We start from the raw sequence: 21,368 nt of genomic DNA on the forward strand, positions 1-21,368 counted from the left end.
CACCTGCCGAAACTTCTTCTTTGGCACAGCTATGCACGGCACAGAGGGAGCCTTGTCTTCTATTGCACCTGGTTCCTCCAGATTTTTGTTTCCTCCGAAGCACTACTAGTCTGAACAAATGTATAATCACCTTTTCAAATGTCTATATTGGTAACTCAGGCTATAGTCAGATGACCGTTTTTCAGAGATGTGCAAGTGGCGTGATACGGAGCCGTCGTTGTCCACAGACACGCACGTTCATTTATTTTCTCAGTCCACTATGGCTTCTGTGATCAGACAGGTTTCACAGAGGCCATGGTGTGGCTGTGAAAGCCAGTATGGAGTGGCGGTTAGAGTATCAGACTAGGACCAGGGAGACCCACGCTCAAATCACTACTTAGCCATGAAGCTCACTGGTGACCGTTGGGCCAGACCGTTGAGGGGCACTTCAGTTCAACCTACCTTGCAGGGTTGTTGTGAGGTTAGAATAGGTGATGGGAGAGCCGTGTGGGCCACTTTGAGCTCTTTGGAGGAAGGGTGGCATAAAAATTGTAGTAAGATAATAAATGATTATGTTTGTCACCAATGCAGAAGACATGGCGGTAGTGATCCTCCTGACCATTCCCTGACTGGTCTTGTCAGCTTCTTGACCCTTCCCCTGCTGTTCAGAACACCTGGGCCCCTGCTCATCACAACAGGTGAATGAGTGTGTGTGTGTTTGGGGTGGTGGTGGTGATATGAGTCCCAACAGGCTGAATTATGGATGCCTTTCTCCTCCTGCACTGGAAGATTTTAAAGAAGTGGTTCCCAACTATAGGTCCCCAGATGTTGTCAAACAACAACTTCCATCACTCCCAACACACTTCATCAACGGCCAGGGATTATGGGAATTGTAGTCAAATGACATCTGGGGACTGACCCAAGGTTGGCAGTCACTGAATTTAAAAGATATGTATGCGGTTGTAAGGGGGCAACACAAGGGCAGTGACAGCTCTTATACCTCCATCAAGTATTTGAGAAACTATCACGTTTGTCAAGCTTCAGACGTACCTTCTTTGTTACATCTGTTGCTGGCTCCACTGAAACCTATAATCCTTCAAGCCACCTGAGGATGCTTTGGGCCTAACTTTGTGCAATGTGTGATTTCTTTTCCAGGTCTTCTTAGTTGTCTCCAAAGGGGTGCTGGCAGCGTTGTGTTCCCCAGGACCAATGAACCACTGCGAAGATGGGGAGTTTCCCAGTGAAATAAATGAAGGGATGGTGGAGAGGGGCACTGTGCTTGCTCAGCAATAAGGAATAGCAATCAAGAAGCTATTTTTTGTTGGGATGGCAGCAGAGAATTTTGTGTGACATAGACTGAAACGTAAACTGTTATGGATTTAACACTGATGTTATTGGAGCAAGATCGTTCTTAAAATTAAGGGTTATTCTTGGACGGTGACATTCAAAAACACACTCAACCAAATCAGATTTTGAAGGCAACAATAACGCTTTTGGAAAAACATCACAGCTAAATTCTTTGAAAACAGTCGTGTGGTGAAGTGTGGAAGTTACTCCCAAAGAAAAAGTGATATAATAGGATTATGTCTTCCTGTACTTTGTGTATCTGGTGCTCTTTCTACACTTCGCTTAGCATGTGTCTCATCTGAATGCAGGCACACAACTCGTTTATCACTAGGAAATGTCAAACATGCTTGTATTTCTGGACTTATTTTGGAGCCAAAATGTAAACAGGGCTCAAACATTTGGTACAGCACCAGTTCTGTTGTATATGACCATCACGATATTCTAGAAGTGAACCTAACAAACTTGTTATCGCTCAAATGCGGGGGCAGAGGATTATTTATCAGGCATCAGATGCTTATGATGCTGAAGTATCACTGCCCACTCTAGGAAGATGGCAGATGCCAAATGGAAAATAAGCAAATAGAATCAGCAAGTCTAACTCAGACAGACACAGCAACAATGAAGAAAGGGAGGAGAGCGCAAGAGAGCAAGGAGGAAAGACTTATTTGTGATCTTAGCTATGGAAGAACTCCTCGAACCAACACACCTCCGCCTGTTTATTCCCAACCAAGGGATGTCTCAGTAACATTCTAGGAATTGGATTAACACAACTACATTTGGTTAGATGTTCCCAAATCTATAAATGAATTAGTCATCCCTCTTTTCAACCACATGCAAGGACATCTGAGTTGTGCAGATGCTCCTGTTATTCTTCTTTTACTGCATTTCTGTCACAAATCTCTTGTAAATTTATAGGCATACATTTCTTTCTCTCTTTTTTCCTGTTAAGCTGTAATTCTCTTCTTTCCGTATATTCTTTCCCCATTTCCAGACTGAGGTATTTCTTCTGGGAGCATTTTCCCATGATGCACCTGCACACTGACTGTGGAAATTATGACCTGAGCTTCATAGGTTGATAGGTTTCTTCTGTGATTCAGGTGGGCCAGCTAGTGCCGTTAGCCCCTTTCAACTACTATCAACTTCCACAGGGATCTGTTACTACGCTTTTCTTTCTGCTCTTCCTTTATTCCTCTTTCTTCTACTGCCAGTGTATTCACCCCATGGTCTCTGAGAAGCCGATCTCTTTGATGTGTACAATCCCTCCTATATCTTCTTCCCTCTTCAGCCTCATGCACAAAAAGCTTTTTTTTTTTTTTTAAAGTGGATGTGGCTGTGACATGCTCTTGTGTCATTTAAAAATGAACTATTTTAAAAATTCTTTGCTTTGTTTTATTCATATGCAAATCCATGCAGTTTCATTCAGTCCATCAACCAATCAATCAAAACGAATATGATTAATCAACTATGATTTTTTTTTGGTAAAGTCAGGCAACATTTAGGGACCATGAGATGAAACACAAAGCAGGAGACAGGGTCTGAGTAGGGGAGGGGTCATAGCTCAGTGTGACAGAGCACATGCTTGGCATGCAGAAGGTGCCAGGTTCAATCCCCAGCTTTTCCAGGTAGGGCAAGGAAAGAATCCTGCCTGAAACCCTGGATTGCTGCTGCCAGTCAGTGTTGACAATAATGGGCTAGACGGGCCAATGATCTGACTCAGTATAAGGCAGCTTCCTATGTTCCTATGTACATAAAACAGATTGTTTCTTTTTAAAATCTAAAACTCTGACTTTTTAAAGTTTATATTGGATTTTTTTTAAAAAATCAATTTTTAAAATAAAAAAACTACTAAAAATACTATGCTTCTCTTAGAAAATAAGTTTGTTAATATTAAATAATTTCAATATACATGTTAACCCTACAGTTAATCTCTAAACTGAACCAGTGCCTTCTAACTGATACATTTAGGAGGCATACATAGGTAAACAATGAACCAATCTGATCATTTCTCAAATATGAATATTTATATGCTATGTACCAAATATAGGCATTTCATTTTCACCTCATAAAAACGTAACTGCTTTGCCCAGTAACTATCAGCCCTTGCTTGGACCTTTCAGTCATGGGCATTTCAGTTTTGTTTGCTTTGTTTTTGTGAGGGTGGAGCTGGGCCAAGGCAAAGCAAAGCAGAAAGGTGACACACTGAAAAGAAGAAAAGGCAAAATTGTGTAGTGTGGAGGTTCCTGTATTCTCATACTTTACGTCACAAACTGTCATGGCTGCTGGTCCTAAGTGGGAATATTTTAAAGACATTCCCACTATATGTCAAAAAGGGAAGTGTACAACATGTATACTTTATGAAAAACAGATGCAAAGCCCGGTTGCAAGAATGAAATGACACTGTAAATAATATTCTATTCAGTTGTAAATTAATATGTGTTAGTGGTCAGATCTGCACCATCATATAGGAAATATATGAAGAAATATCAAAAGGAAACTTGATTTAAATCAGTGATTTAAACTGGCCTTTTTTCCTTGCTGATTTAAATCATTGATCTAAATTGTCTTGTTTTACATCCATTCACCTTGCAACAGCCCAAAATAAAATTAAGGAAAAAATAAAAGACAAGCAAAACAAAACTGGTTTTCCAGAAGCTCAGATGCAAAATTTAGCATAGCTATACCAATAATTCCTTCATCCATCCATCCATCTACACACACACACACGGCAAAATATGACTGATATTATGTAATGGAGCAGAATAAGAGTCTGCTTATATTGAGAGAGAGAGAGCCCTTAATGTGGTTACGTCACACAAAAGTAGTACCTTAAATATGAATTGCTTTCAATTTCCACATGGTCAGCTATTATCATCTAAGGATTATAGCGCATTGATAACAGGGCAACTCTATCTTTAAGCAGAGTGAGGTGGCTGCCTCAGGCAGCAAATGCTGAGGGGCCAGGAGCGGACACAGCTGTGCCACGTGGCCCAAACTGTGCCCCTTAACCTAGCATGCTGCTTTCAGGTACAGTGGAGGATGCTGTCCTAGCAACAGTGTTGAACTAAGAGTCAAGTGCCAGACAGGTCAGCTTTCGTATGTGGAAGGGGGGAAAGTGCCATTTTGTCCTTTGCCTCAGGCAGCAAAATGTCTTGGGAGAGCCCTGTCGATGAATGCCCTTAATGAAATCTCAGCTGAACAGTTCGGTTCAATGCTAACATTGTTGCTTGCTAAGTTATTGCTACTTGTTTCTGGTTAAAAAAAGGACTTTGGAATGGACAGAAATGAATCTCCCAGATCTCATACAGAAGTGATTTTGTCCACAGGTACTTTTTCTATGGTAAAGATGAAAAGCAAACATGAAACTTTTAAAAAAGGAATTAAAGCTCTGGCTAAAAACAAAAGTCTGTCAACATCAGACTAAATAACAGGTGATGTTTAAATGCTTTAAAAGTTGTCTCAATTTACGATCAGCACAGATTTTTTTTTTTTTTAGTATTTATTGACTGGCATGTTGATTATTAAATGTGCTCGTGATTTCAATTAATTTTGAAGCCAAGAACTCTTCTGGAAATGTATGTACAGCATTTCTAGCTAAGCTACAAAGCCAAGTTCAGTAACATCCAAACTTCCTTAGCAGTTTGTAAACCATGAAGAATTAAAGGTTTTGTCTGACTGAGTGACCTGGTTCAGTTTGTTAACCATGGGTTGTTTGGGAGTGAGTGGAAACGAGCAAGTGCGCTGGCTCCCACCCGTTTCTGGTGTGCTAAACAATCCATCCCCATCCCATGGTTGTTCTCTGTGATGTCAGAAACTGAAATACTGAGTTGTTTCTCCCAGCAACCCAGAGTTCTGGGTTCAGATGTCACAGAGAACAACCAGGGCCAGAGCATCCTGGACTGTTCAGAGCACTAGAAGAAGGCGAGCAGTTGGGAGCCACCATGCTTGCTCGCTCCTGAACAACCAATAGTTAACAAACCGTAGGTTGTTTCATTGTATGAACCGGGTCAGTGTCTCAATATATTCTCATCAATATACTCCACAACCTGAAAATGCCAAGCTTGGGGGATCAGATGAGCTGGATATTATATACAATCAATTAAAGGGGAAAACAATACAAAGGTATAGCAAGCTTTAGAAAATGGCAAAGTCTGAAGGCAAACAGGTAGGGATTCCTCATCTCTTTAAATAAGAAGCTTGTTTTGTCAAATCCATCACTGTGTGACAGCTACCTTTCTATTTATACCATTCCTTAGACAAGTGAAATAAGGAAGGAATAAGAGGTCTTTGCTCCTTTAGGGCTGCAATCCTATGCACACTTACTCCCAGGTAAGCTGGAGTTCAGTAGGACGTAGCTTTGAGTAGGCATGTATAAGACCACACTGTTCTTCACTTACAAGACAATGCCACAGAAAGGAGTGTAAACAGAAGCATACTACAATTGCTTTCAGCTGCTGTTTCGACAAGTATCAGGTACTTCCCACAGAAGCTGACCTTTTTATAATCAAAAAGCTCTGAAATCTTTGATTTTAAAAACAACTGCATTTCGTCCAAGTATAATTATGTTATGTGCAAATTGAGTTGATGAAATGTTACCCAGATCTGATCTTAAAAGAATTTGTGCCAAAGTCACTACCATAATCGACACCTTTGTTCATGGTGTTCACAGGGATGAGAAGAACAGAATGTGCAGAGAAATGCAACCACATTTCTTTTAGAAGTGGCTGCTCCGATTTGTGACTGAAGTGATATTTGTAGGGCAAACTGAGAAAATGTGTTTGTTTCCATGTGGTTATCCGCCCTATGATTCACAGAAAAGCTTTTACTTTATGTGTAAAGAAAGAGTAAGAATCAAGAACTGTAGGCACTTAGACATTTCAGACCTGATTTAGATATTTGATCCCATGGTCAAGTTCATTGTGTAGTGTAATCTTGAATCAGAACCACCACCAGGCCTTGGAAATGTTCACACCCAGCACCACTTGAATGGTATTATATCATGAGAAGAGCTCCACTAGATCAGACTGAAGGCCTATCTAATCGTTTATCCCGTTTCACACAGTGGCCAACCAGATGCTTCTGTAAAGGTAAAGGTGCCCCCAGGCAGTCGTGTCCGACTCTAAGGGGTGGTGCTCATCTCCATTTCTAAGCTGAAGAGCCAGCGCTGTCCGAAGACGCTTCCGTGGTCATGTGGCTGGCATGACTGAACACCCAGGTGCATGGAACACTGTTACCTTTCCCGCCGAAGCGGTACCTATTTATCTACTTGCAATTTCTTGCTTTCAAACTGCTAAGATGCTTCTGAGGAGCCCACAACCAGGAGATGAGGGCAACTGGTAATTCAGAGACATGCTGCCTCTGAACCCGGAGGAAGCATATAGCCTTCATGACATTGATAGATCTATCCTCCATGAACTGGCCTTACCTTCTTTAAAGCTCTCTATGCTCATGTATGAACCAAGTGGTTGCACATAATGTATGCACAAAGATCTTTCCTATGGCATCACTGATATGATGCTGAGCTTCCAAAGCTTTGTCCTCATTCCCATTAGGCGACCGCTATTGCAAAAGGACAATATTTCAGTTAGCCACTTGATTATATGATATCGTCCCCACTGAAGAACATGTATGTAGTACACATAGCATTTCTTCAGTATGTGGTAAGATACAACATGCTGTATCGAGTACCTTGCTTTGAAATCTTGCTATAATAACAGGAATTACTGTGCCTGCTGAGGCATGTTTTTTGATAACTGTTTTTACGGCTTCATGTGTGTTCTTAACCAATGATCCGTTCTAGATCCACAAGCTCTGATGCATGCCCAGAGTTCACTCCTTGGAGGAGCTTCTCCATTCATTTCAGTGGCAAGAGTTGGCCATGCACAAAATCCTTTGCAAATGTGGATGGAAATTAATGGGGATCCCCATCAGATCCGCACCTATGCACATGGAACAATAGACTTTTTGAAGTATTTTGCCGTTTTTCAAAAGGGACACAAATGGACTGCCCCTCCTTGCTTCACAGTGCTTTCTGCTAGACAACAAAGGTGCAATGGATTGGATCCAAACAAAGTTGGTTCATTAAGTTCCCAATGAAATCAATGGGACCCTAAGTATCTCAGTCTGGATCCAGCCCAATGATTTTGCCTTTCCCCCCTCACTCTGCAATATGGATTTTGACTGCAAAACAAGTACAGTAACAAATATATTGTCACTGCAAAACAGGTTCAGAAACAGAGGGAATTGTCAGTTACCTCATTTGTGGAAGTGTGGACAAGTGTGGCAAGTAGATCCCATTCCTTTTTAGTGATGGCATCATCCATCTGCACCTTACAGAGGTACATCTTGCTGGCTTTCTCAAGTTTTCTTTACAAGAGAGGTTGACCTGCTTCTTTAGGAAGATATTTGGCTTGCTGGTATACAAGTATAATATTACTGATTTGTTTTATGTTTGCATTCCTTTATATTTTTCTTTGTTGTTAGCCACTTCAAAAGCCCAGTTCCATGAGAATGCAGGATAATTTTTTTTTAAATAAATAAGAAAATAATATAAATAGAGGTTAGGTTGGCTGGGAAAAGGAGTGTTACCAGGTTCCTGTGTGAGAAACAGGCCTGTGACCCTGACCTAAGGTGAGAGCCTGGGTGGGGGGATTGTGGTATGTGGGAGTCAGGGGAAAAGAAAGATAGGAATATAGATTTTAATTAACATCTCCCATCCAACTGTGAGTGGGATGTAATCACCCATTTGGCCTTATCTATGTAGTTGCCCTAATTTGTCATCATTGGCCTTTATTGTATTTTAGCCCGTTGGTTTACATCTATTGGCCAGTAGAATTATTACTGCTTTCCCTGTGGCACTTATTTCTCTGCTTCTTTTTCCTTCATTCTCTCCTTTTCTCTCTTCTCTTTTCATCTCTTCTTTTTGTGCTAATTTCTGGAGAAAGGAGTGGTTACAGCATTTGTCAAAAACAAGTCCTGCCAGACAAATCTGATCTCATTTTTTGATCAAGTCACCTCCCTTGTAGACCGTGGGAATGCTGTAGACATCATATACCTCGACTTCAGCAAAGCTTTCGACAAAGTGCCCCATGATATCCTGATGAGCAAACTAGCTCGAAGTGGGCTAGATGAAACAACGATCATGTGGATCCACAGTTGGCTACAGAATCGGACCCAAAGAGTGCTTATCAATGGGACCTTCTCAAGCTGGGGAGAGGTAACGAGTGGGGTACCGCAGGGCTCAGTCCTGGGCCCAGTGCTCTTCAATATTTTTATTAATGACTTGGAGGAGGAGGTGCAGGGAATGCTGATCAAATTTGCAGATGACACAAAATTGGGAGGGATAGTTAATACTTTGGAAGACAGAAACAAAATTCAAAGTGATCTGGATAGACTGGAGTGCTGGGCAGAAAACAACAGAATGGCATTTAATAGGGACAAATGCCAAGTTCTGCACCTAGGAAAAAGAAACCAAATGCACAGTTACAAGATGGGGGATACGTGGCTCAACCACACTACGAGCGAGAAGGATCTTGGAATTGTCGTCGATCACAAGCTGAATATGAGCCAACAATGTGATGTGGCTGCAAAAAAGGCAAATGCTATTTTGGGCTGCATTCATAGAAGCATCGCTTCCAAATCCCGGGAAGTACTAGTTCCCCTCTACTCAGCACTGGTTAGGCCTCATCTGGAGTACTGTGTCCAGTTCTGGGCACCACACTTTAAGAAGGATGCAGACAAGCTGGAGAGGGTTCAAAGGAGGGCAACAAAGATGATCAGGGGACTGGAAACAAAGCCCTATGAAGAGAGACTGAAAGAACTGGGCATGTTTAGCCTTGAGAAGAGAAGACTGAGGGGAGATATGATAGCGCTCTTCAAGTACTTGAAAGGTTGTCACAGAGAAGAAGGCCAGGATCTCTTCTCGATCATCCCAGAGTGCAGGACACGGAATAATGGGCTCAAGTTACAGGAAGCCAGATTCCGACTGAACATCAGGAAAAACTTCCTGAGTGTCAGAGCAATACGGCAATGGAACCAATTACCTGGGGAGGTGGTGGGCTCTCCCACACTGGAGGCCTTCAAGACGAGGCTGGACAGCCATTTGTCAGGGATGCTCTGACTTGGATTCCTGCATTGAGCAGGGGGTTGGACTCGATGGCCTTGTAGGCCCCTTCCAACCCTACTATTCTATGATTCTATGATTCTATGATTCTAAGCCAGAATGTGTCGGGGTAGGTGGGAGGGTGATATGGAAGTAAAGGGTGTCCCTATAACAGTTGTTGTGGGAAAGGGATGGTATAGTATGATGGGGAGGAAATGCCATCGGAGTGGTGGGAGGACCCAGATGGCAAAATCCTATTTCCCTCTCTGATCCCCTCCCCATCCTGCAGGTTCCTGGTGGACTGGCTGCTACACCCTCTGGCCTGGTTGTGGTGTTGGTGAATGCCAGGTCAGTTCATAACAAGACCTCACTCATCCATGATATGATTGTGGATGAGGGAGCCAACCTGGCGTGCATCACGGAGACCTGGGTGGGTGAACTGGGCAGTGTAGATATGACCAGCTTTGCTCACCTAGTCACTCAGTGCAGCACCAGACCAGGCTGGAGGGCCTGGGGGGTGGGGAGTCACTGTGATCCATAAAAGCTCATTCTCACTCACCAGGAAACCGCTCTGCCCTGGGACAGGCTATGAGGGCCTGTACCTTGTGTTGGGCCAAAGAGACAGATTAGGGATGCTGCTGGTCTACCGCACACTGTACTACCCAATGGATTCCCTGACCAAGTTGGCTCAGGCAGTCTCAGATATGGTGCTGGAGAACCCTAGGACTCTGTTCTTGGGAGACTTCAGCATCCATGCTGACGCTGTCTTAACAGTACCAGCTCAGGAATTCATGTCCTCTGTGACAACCATGGGTCTGTCTCAGTTTGTCACCGGCCCAACACATAGGGCAGGGAATACCCTTGATCTGGTCCTTCTCTCTGGGCATGAGGGAGGCAGACTGGATATTGAGGTCTCTGTGTGGAAATCACCCCGTTGTCATGGTTACACCACTTCCTGGTAAAATTTGATCTTATGCTGTTAGTCCCTCCCTGCAAGGGTGGGGGACCTATTAAGATGGCCAACCCCTGGAGACTTATGGAATCCAAGCAATTCCTGAAGGCTCTGGGGGATTTTTCAGTAGCCAGAGCCGGCAATTTGGTTGAGGCCCTTGTCACACTATGGAATGGTGAGGTGCGACTAGCTACAGCTTGTGCAGAATGCAGCAGCTAGGGTGATCACTGGGACACCCAGCTATGTTCACATAAGATCTCTGTTAGAAGAATTGCTCTGGCTGCCTATTAGCTACTGAGCCATCTTCAAGGTTCTGTTAAAATCAAACCAAGTCCTAAACAACTTGGGATATCTAGCAGACTGCCTTCCTTTATATATACCCAGCCGACTTTTAAGACTGTCAGAGGAGGCTTTGCTGGTCATTCTGAAATTAACAGAATGTTGCCATACAATATCTCGATGGCGGGCCTTCTCGGTAGCGGCATGTGCCCTTTGGAAAAATCCTCCCCTGTGCAGTTCAGGAGGCAGAAAATGTGGCATCTTTCAAAAGCCTCTTGCAAACATGATTGTTCACTCAGGCTTTCCCCTGGGAATCATGTTGCTTCACTGTATTGCTCTTTGTATATTTCTCTTATTGTAATTGTTTTTAATATTGTATTTTAAATGTGTTTTAATATTTATATGTAAACCACTTAGGGGTTTTATTATATTTAAAAAGGTGTCCCCAACCAGTCGTGTCCGACTCTAGGGTGCGGTGCTCATCCCCATTTCTAAGCCGAAGAGCCAGCGCTGTCCGAAGACGCTTCCGTGGTCATGTGGCCGGCATGACTGAACACCGAGGTGCACGGAACGCTGTTACTTTTCCCGCCGAGGCGGTACCTATTTAATATCACAAAAAAATAGAGAGATAGATTGTATAGGGAAAATGGGGGAAAATTACATTGCTGATTGCTTCTCCTTCCCCCAAACTAAGGAAGTAAGGTCTGAATGTCAATCTGTAAAGAAAAATGCCACAAAAAATGCAACTTGTATGACCAGTAGAGTCAGAGAATCTAGAGGAGAGTGGGTAATCAATTTCTTGAGTGGTGTGGATGCCTCTAAAAATGTCTCAGTAGTTTTCTGTAGAGAAAAATCATCTGTGATTTAATAAGATGTATCTAGCTATGAATAATGAATAAAAATAAATTCCTTCGACTCTAAAAATAAACTTGGAATTTCCTCTGAAATGTCAGTACTGACGTTAATGTACTACTCTGCAAACGGATGGGCCGCTCTTGATTTTTCTATTAAAAATTCACATGGCTTGCCGAGTTTCTTCTATTCCTCATGGAATCACTGTAATGTATAGACCACATATTAGATGGACCCGTGTGAAGAGAATGCTGGATAACTTATTCAGTTTTTCGTTATCTTCGTGAATAATTTCTCAGTGGCCTTGTAAGGAACTATGAAAGAGGTGAAAAAGCACACTGATCAGCGAAGAGGAGTTGAATGTATTGGTAGTGTGACATGTTGAGGAAGAGAGAAAAAAGGCCTTCCTCCAACAGAAGAAAAAAAAATACAGAACATCTGCAGAGCTGAAGAAACGTGAAAATCATTTTTTCTGAATTTCATAACTGCAAAGGAAGCCACAGGAGAGATGATAATGTGCTACATTTTAATGGTATCAGGCTTTAGCAGTCCCTCAGAATGACGGGCTGTATTTCTGCAGTCCCACACATATGAATTGGGGCAAAAATTTATGCTGACAAATTCCCACTGATCCACAGACCTGTTTATCAATTCTGATATACTTTTTAAAAAGCAGGCTATGCTACAACTATTTAACATTCAAGTAGGCTATGAAGAGGAATCAGCATACCAAAGACACAGGTGCTTTACTTTATACAGTCTTTGTGCACGTTACACCTGTGGGCACACAGTTCTTTATTGGCAGAGGGCTAGAGTTTCAGTGGTGACAACATCTGGCTTTGGATGATATAAACATCTGAATGGCTATGTTCTACTCCTTTAAAAAGGCATTGCTTTTGATAGTTTGGTTATAAAAACACACCAAGAATGTGCAGTGCCCTCATCCATAATGAGGCTGGAATTAATTTATTTTTAAAAAGACTAAGGGGGCAATCCTATGGATGTTTAGAGAGAAAAAATTCCTGTAACTCCCAGCATTCCCTAGCCAGCATGGCTGGCTGGGGAATGCTGGGAGTTATAGGGTTTTTTTTCTCTTTAAACATCCATAGGATTGCACCCTAAAGTAACATTGGTTTGACTGAGGCAGGCAAGGAGCCTGCCTGCCTGCCTCCTATCTGAAGGAGTGCCTCCAGCAACACCAGATAGGACGCTCAACAAGATCAGCCTCGGATGGCCTTCTCTCTGTTCCATCAGCCAGGACAGCTAGGCTGGTGAGGACGAGGGAAAGGGCCTTCTCTGTGGTGGCCCCCACTCTGTGGAACTCCCTCCCTAGGGAACTCCGCCACACCCCCTCTTTAATGAGCTTCTGCCACGCATTAAAAACATGGTTGTTCAGGCAGGCATTTGGGGTGGGTTAGGGTAATTTTAGAAATAGGATGTTTTTAATGTAGAATTTTATTGTTTTAAACTGTTTTTATTGTTGTACATCACCCAGAGGGGCTGGGTGATCAGCTAGATGGGCGATTAATAAATTTAATAATAATAATAAAAAAAATAAACTTGTTCACCCTCAAATCCAACAAAGAAAATTGATCAGGAGCCTCATTTTGTCCTTGTGTGGTGAATGGTCCCACAGGTGTATGGCACATTCACATAGTCCTTGCTATATTTTATTGCACAATTTGTTTATTTACAAGACCATTTCTATTTATTTCTATATGTTTAAAATGGGTTTATTTATAAAACCCAGTTTTTGGTCCCCAAACACAGCACCATCTAGCACCTATATAATGAAACATACCAAAGTCTCAGATAAGGGGGAAAGGGAGGGGAAGGGGTGGGGAAGGAAGTGCATGTAAAGGGAGTCCATCATGATCCTGCATTTAAAATGGAAGCAGAAAGCCCCGTTTGAAATGTGGGATTTTAGGCTCGTGTAGAGATGCTCGATATGATAACCAACACTATGAATTGTGCCTTTCATCGTACTATAAAAACTGGTATTGATATGATATCCCCTTGAGCATATGGAAGCTGCTTGGGCCATGTTGTGACTGCTCCATGCCTCAGCTAAAACATCTAGAGCCGTTTGCCACAAGGATCCTTTTGATTATGTGGAAAGTTTCCACATCAGTTCCAGCTAATGCCATGCAGTCTGATGCTAGAACAGAGCTCATCACCTATGTGGGCGAATCCTGGTGGCAAGCTGCTCTAGCCATTATGGACAGAGTGAGGAGTATCTGGCAAATGCAAGCAGCCTCCATAAGGAGCAGACAGAATGTAGACAAGCCGTAAGTAAATGCCACAAGCCCTTTAAGACAGGTGGGGAACCTCAGGCCCAGGGGCCATGTCTGGCACTCCTGGGATCCCAATCCAGGCCTTCGGGCTTCCCAAGAAGGCCACGCCCCCTTCCTCTGGCCCCACCCCTCTCACCCAACCACCAATCATTTGGTGGTTTCCTGGCTTTTGTAGTTTCCCCCCATTCTATAAGTTGAAATGCCTCTCCTAAGGCAGAGTTACTGACAGTAAGAGCTTTAAGCTACAATATTCTGGTATTTTTGGCTCCGCCCCTTGTGCCTTCAGCTCCACCCACCAGTGGACTGCAGCCCCTGAGAGCGTCTCCAAAATTGAATTCTGAGTTCCCCACCCCTGCCTTAAGATAAACAAAGCTATTCTTGCCTTACTTCTTCTGTCTTGACTTTTGTCAACAAGACACTTCATTGTTTTTGTTAGAAATAAATACATTTAGGGAGCAATCCTGTGGGCGCTTGTCAGCGGCTAGACAGCCATAGGATATCTGGTTTTCTGGGAACTGACCTTGGAGCTCATGCTCCAAGGTTGGTTCCCGGAGAATCGACCTTCCTCCCTTTCTGCGCTGCCTCGCAGGCAGGTCAGAACAGCCCCAAGCTCCACGCTTGGAAGAGAGTGGAGCAGCCAAATCGGGGCATTCCGGGGGGCGTTCCGGGGCGGGGATGGCGGAAATGCCGGTACAACACATCCTATGTGTCGTCTGGCAGCCTCCTCACCCACTCCGCCTTCTTGCGGCTACACAGCTGAAATCAGCTGCCTAGCTGCAAATGCAGGGCAGGAGAAGCGTGGAGGGAAGGATCCCCTCCGTGCTTCTCCTGCCCTGCATTGGATAGGAGGTCGCCTCCGAGTTTGGAGGCAGCCGCCTATTCCCACAGGATTGCGCCCTTATTTGGATTATTAGCTCCACAGCAGTCAAACCCTGCACCGATACTGACTGTGATATTAGAGCAGCAGATCTCAGCACCCTTGTGTTTGGATGAGGTCCAATCCTGAGTCCAAATATATGAGTGGTATCTCTGGCCATTTGGCCACTTGTAGATTCTCTGCATCCAGAAGGTGGTGACAATGAAGAAAAGTCTGAGCAGAACTAATTTCCCACCTCAAATCTGATGGCTACTTAACACACCCATTGCTGGACAGCCCATGCTTGCAATGTTAAAGAACTAACAAGGAGGCTGTCCAATACAGAAGAAACACAAGTCTCAAAGCTAAAGCTCTGCCCCTTTAGTACACAAAGGCCCAGAGCTGGAAATGAAGCCAGAACTCTTTGACTACCCCGGTCTATAAAGGCTCAATCTATCTGTTATTTTTGTTATACATCTAGGCTAGATCTATAACAATATAGATATAATAATATAGGCTAGATCACGTCCTGCATTCTTGTCTTGCTAACTGGACAATGCATTCCCTGCAAGGGGCTCTGTGGTCTACACGATCACCATCTTGTGAATCTGTTCCAGTCTCCAAAACATCCCTCCACTGACTCTCATGAGGCGAGATGGAGCCCTACAAGCTCAGAAACACCACGTTCTGCTGCCTTTGGTGTGTGTTGGTGCGATGCAACTGGCACCATGACAGGATGCCCACGCAAAGCATGTAGGCAAGACAAAGGAGAATGACGCCTTCTGTCTGAGCATCCAAGACTTGCTTCTTCATTTGGCAAAGCCCGCTCTTTGTAGGTTCCATGCATCAGAGTTGCCAAACATACTAGGCACTGAAAAGTGGGAACAATGCATATGATTTAAGTTCTAACATGCATGCACATGTGAAGCATCAATAATGTCTGTAAACTGGCCATTAGGATTATAGTCTGTTTGTCTACTATTTGGCAAAAACTGTCTGCACCACTGGCTAGATAGTCTTCATTATGAACATCCTGGCCTGCAATAAAAGCCCTTAAAAATGGGGAACTAAGTATGTGCTTAAGGATAAAAATTCCCTCCACTCTTACTGTTCTTCATATTCAGCTATTTTATAGCTATTTTTTTTATTGAGAATAAGGAACCATCTTACAAAACCTCTGAGATTAAATAGAAGCACCCACCCTCACAACTATTTCTGTTTTGCTGCTAATAAGCACTATTGTCCTACTACTTTTCTTGGAACAGAGTTGCAATTTGTAAAATTCAACCAAGTTAACAAGGGACAACTGAGTACAAAAGAGAAGGAGGACCATATGTCATAATGAGGTCTTGTGGGAAGCAATTCATCTGCAAATGCTGGTCTTCAGTAATTTTTTTTTAACCTTACAACAGTTATATAGTTCACTCCCCTTGAGAAAGCTGACAAATTACTGCCAACAGAGATCCCCCTCCCCAACCCTCATTTTATAAATCTGTATCATGTAGGATGAGCATACTTTGATACACTGTAGCATTCTTTAATCCATCAGGAATCAGCTGGTTCAATCAAGTGTACAATATACAGACACAATGGTATGATATTTCAATCAACAGAGAAAAGATTCAGACATTTTGATGAAAATCTAACCTGTGTGTGATGTAGGGATGGCAGAGAATTCCGCCATGGATTCCGGGGGGACCGGATTCTAAGAATCCGCCCCCCCAGAATCCGTGACAGAACGGAACACCCCACCCTGCCACCGTGCGAAGTCCGACCTGGCCGGATCCTATCTGGCAGGCTGGCACCGCCAGCTCTGGATCCGGCCAGGTCCATCCACGGCTGGTCTTCGGAAGTGAATGGCGTCTGGCCTAGGGGACGCCATTTGTGTCCCTTCCCCTTCTGTGATAGACTACGTAAGCTTTACGTAGCCTATCACAGAAAGGGAAGGGACGCAAATTGCATCTGCTAGGCCGGACGCCATTTGCGTCTGGACACCGGCTGTGGCCGGCTGCTCTGTGGACTCACCGTGGAGCGGAGCCGAGCCAGCTGGGGAGGATTCTGGGGGGGGGGAGGACCGGATCGCCTCCCCCCGCAAACCCCCCGGTGGATGCAAGGTAAGGGGTTTTTGTACACCCCTAGTGTGATGATCAGGCTTACTGGGAGCTGTGCATAGGAAAAGGACTATGGGAAATAGTGAGGTGGATGATGGGAGTATTGAGGAACTAGGTGTAGTCCAGGTAGAAAGAGGCAATACGGCTAAACTGGGACTGACTGCAGCATGCAAGGCTGAGGTCAGCCCAGCAATAATGCTTCCAAATGTGGGCAGATACTGAGAATCTTTCAGGATTGTGGGACTTCAAGGATGCTGGTTGATCAGTGCAAGCACAACTGCCATGTTCATAGGACCTACATTAGCCGATGGTGAGGAGAAGACAATAGATGGGAAGAAGAAGATAAAGATCAAAACAAGAAGCTAGCTGAGGAAGATTCCCTGACAAACCCTGAAGGTCTGAATGAGGGACGAGATGGGATGATGAGGATTCAAGTGAAATGTCACCCCTTTCCCCTCTAGTAGGGATGTCAGAGGAATCCATTTGGGGGGTTGAGCTTGGTGGGTTTTTGCTGGCTCAGCCCCCTGGACTCCGGCTCGAATTCACTACCACAGGGTGTAGTGATGGCCACCAACTTGTATGGCTTTAAAAGGGGGCTGAATAAATTCCTGGAGGAAAAGGCTATCAATGGCTACTAGTCCTGATAGCTATGTGCTACCTCCAGTACCCTTCAGCAAAGGAGATCATTACCTTGTCGTGGTGCTGGAGCTTGAGCACCTCAAGGATGTCATGAGCTAAACTGTGAAGGGACACCCAAGACGGGAAGGTCATGGCAGAGAGGTCAGACTAAATACGATCCCTGGGGAAGGAAACGGCAACCCACCCCAGTATTCTTGCCATGAAAACTAAATGGATCAGTACAACCAGAAATATGTCAGTATATCATTGGAAGATGGGACTCCCAGGTCGGAAGATAGTCAAAATGCTACTGGGGAGGAACAGAGGATAAGTTCAACTAGCCCCAGATGTGATGATGCAGCTAGCTCAAAGCCGAAAGGACGGCTAGCAGCCGATGGTGCTGGTGGTGAACGACGAATCCGATGTTCTAAAGATCAACACACCATAGGAACCTGGAATGTAAGATCTATGAGCCAGGGCAAATTGGATGTGGTTATTGGAGAGATGTCAAGATTAAATATAGACATTTTGGGTGTCAGTGAACTGAAATGGACTGGAATGGGCCACTTCACATCAAATGACCACCAGATCTACTACTGTGGACAAGAGGACCACAGAAGAAATGGAGTAGCCTTCATAATTAATAATAAAGTGGCTAAAGCAGTGCTTGGATACAATCCAAAAAATGACAGAATGATCTCAATTTGAATTCAGGGTAAGCCATTTAACATCAGAGTGATCCAAATATAAGCCCCAACCACAGATGCTGAAGAAGAAGAAGTGGATCAGGTCTGCAGCACCTACTGGATAGTACGCCAAAAAAAGAAGTTATTTTCATTACAGGAGACTGGAATGCTAAGGTGGGTAGTCAAACGACACCTGGAATTACAGGCAAGCATGGTCTGGGAGAACAAAATGAAGCAGGATATAGGCTGATAGCATTTGGCCAAGACAACTCACTGTGCATAACAAACACTCTCTTCCAACAACCTAAGAGACGACTTTATACATGGACTTCACCAGACGGTCGACACCAAAATCAGATTGACTACATCCTTTGTATCCAAAGGTGGCAGACATCTATGCAGTTGGTAAATCAAGACCTGGAGCTGATTGTAGTTCAGATCATGAACTTGTTATTGCACAATTTAGAATCAGACTAAAGAGAATAGGGAAGACCCACAGATCAGTTAGATATGAGCTCACAAATATTCCTCATGAATATGCAGTGGAGGTGAAGAATAGATTTCAGGGACTAGATTTAGTAGACAGGGTCCCAGAAGAACTATGGACAGAAGTTCGCAACATTGTTCAGGAGGTGGCAACAAAAAACGTTTTTTTTTCAAAGAAAAAGAAAACCAAGAAGGCAAGGTGGCTGTCTGCTGAGACACTGGAAGCAGCCCAAGAAAGAAAGAAAGCAAAAGGCAACAGTGATCGGGGGAGATATGCCCAATTAAATGCAAAATTCCAGAGGTTAGCCAGGAGAGATAAGGAATTATTTTTAAACAAGCAATGTGCGGAAGCGGAAGAAGATAATAGAATAGGGAGGACAAGAGACCTCTTCCAGAAAATTAGAAACACCGGAGGTAAATTCCAGGCAAAAATGGGTATGATCAAAAACAAAGATGGCAAGGACCTAACAGAAGCAGAAGAGATCAAGAAAAGGTAGCAAGAATATATGGAAGATCTGTATGTTGTTGTTGTTCAGTCGTTCAGTCGTGTCCGACTCTTCGTGACCCCATGGACCATAGCACGCCAGGCCTTCCTGTCCTGCGCTCTCTCCCGGAGCGTGCTCAAGTTCATATTCATTGCATCCGTGATGCTATCTAGCCATCTCATCCTCTGCCGTCCCCTTCTCCTTTTGCCTTCAGTCTTTCCCAGCATCAGGGTCTTTTCCAGGGAGTTTTCTCTTCGCATTAGGTGGCCAAAATATTGGAGCTTCAGCTTCATTATCTGTCCTTCCAAAGAGCAGTCAGGGTTGATTTCCTTTAGGATGGACTGATTTGACCTCCTTGCAGTCCAGGGGACTCGTAAGAGTCTTCTCCAGCACCACAGTTCGAAAGCATCAATTCTTCGGCGCTCAGCCTTCCTTATAGTCCAGCTCTCACAGCCATACATTACTACTGGGAAAACCATAGCTTTGATTAGACGGACCTTTGTCGGCAAGGTGATGTCTCTGCTTCTTACTATGCTGTCTAGGTTTGCCATAGCTTTCCTCCCAAGGAGCAAGCGTCTTTTAATTTCATGGCTACAGTCACGATCTGCGGTGATCTTGGAGTCCAAGAAAGCAAAATCTGTCACTGCTTCCATTTCTTCCCCTTCTATATGCCAGGAAGTGATAGGGCCAGATGCCATGATCTTAGTTTTTTTAATGTTGAGTTTCAAACCAGCTTTTGCACTCTCCTCTTTCACCCTCAACAAGAGGCTCTTGAGATCCTCTTCGCTTTCTGCCATTAGGGTGGTATCGTCTGCATATCGGAGGTTGTTGATAATTCTCCCGGCAATCTTAATTCCGATCTCTGATTCATCCAACCCGGCATTTCTCATGATGTACTCTGCATATAAGTTAAATAAGCAGGGTGACAATATGCAGCCTTGTCGTACTCCTTTCCCAATTTTGAACCAATCGGTTGTTCCATGTCCAGTTCTTACTGTTGCTTCTTGACCCTCGTACAGGTTTCTCAGGAGACAGGTAAGGTGGTCTGGTACTCCCATCACTTTAAGAATTTGCCACAGTTTGTTGTGATCCACACAATCAAAGGCTTTAGCGTAGTCAATGAAGCAGAAATAGACGTTTTTCTGGAATTCTCTTGCTTTCTCCATGATGCAGTGAATGTTGGCGATTTGATCTCTAGTTCCTCTGCCTCTTCTAAACCCAGCTTGTACTTCCGGTAGTTCTCGGTTCGCATACTGCTGAAGCCTAGCTTGTAGGATTTTGAGCATCACCTTGCTGGCATGTGAAATGAGCGCAATTGTGCGGTAGTTTGAACACTCTTTGGCGTTGCCCTTCTTTGGAATTGGAATGTAAACTGACCTTTTCCAGTCTTGTGGCCACTGTTGAGTGTTCCAGATTTGTTGGCATATTGAATGCAGCACTTTAACAGCATCATCTTTTAGGATTTTAAATAGCTCGGCTGGAATACTGTCATCTCCGCTAGCTTTGTTGTTACTAATGCTTCCTAAGGCCCACTTGACTTCACTCTCTAGGATGTCCGGCTCAAGTTCAGTGACCGCACTATCATGGCTATCAGGGACATTCAAATCTTTCCTGTATAGTTCTTCTGTGTATTCTTGCCACCTCTTCTTAATCTCATCTGCTTCTGTTAGGTCCCTGCCTTCTTTGTCCTTTATCATGCCCGTCTTTGCACAAAACGTTCCCTTGAGATCTCCAATTTTCTTGAAGAGATCTCTAGTCTTTCCCATTCTGTTGTTTTCCTCGATTTCTTTGCATTGTTCATTTAAGAAGGCCTTCTTGTCTCTCCTTGCTATTCTCTGGAACTCTGCATTCAGTTGGGTATATCTTCCCCTTTCTCCCTTGCTTTTCGCTTCCCTTCTTTCCTCAGCTACTTGTAAAGCCTCATCAGACAGCCACTTGGCTTTCTTGCATTTCTTTTTCTTTGGGACGGATTTCGTTGCTGCCTCCTGAACAATGTTACGGACCTCCGTCCATAGTTCCTCAGGCACTCTGTCTATCAGGTCTAATCCCTGAAATCTATTCCTCACCTCCACTGTATATTCATCAGGGATATGATTGAGGTCATACCTGAAAGGTTTAGTGGCTTTCCCGACGTTCTTCAATTTAAGCCGAAATTTTGCAAGAAGCAGCTCATGATCTGAGCCACAGTCAGCTCCAGGTCTTGTTTTTACTGACTGTATGGAGCTTCTCCATCTTTGGCTGCAAAGGACATAATCAATCTGATTTCGATATTGACCATCTGGTGACGTCCATGTGTAGAGTCGCCTCTTGTGCTGTTGGAAAAGA

General features: G+C 43.9%; 1 protein-coding gene across 8 annotated transcripts in view; it reads right to left on the reverse strand.

Annotated features, from left to right (window-relative positions):
• RNLS (renalase, FAD dependent amine oxidase) overlaps positions 1-21,368 on the reverse strand; it is a 158,416-nt gene that overhangs the window by 28,498 nt on the left and 108,550 nt on the right. The window lies entirely within an intron of this gene.

Source organism: Heloderma suspectum, chromosome 3 (assembly GCF_057233095.1).
Source record: "Heloderma suspectum isolate Gila_16-S chromosome 3, 16-S_ref, whole genome shotgun sequence".
Taxonomy (NCBI): Eukaryota; Metazoa; Chordata; class Lepidosauria; order Squamata; family Helodermatidae; genus Heloderma; species Heloderma suspectum.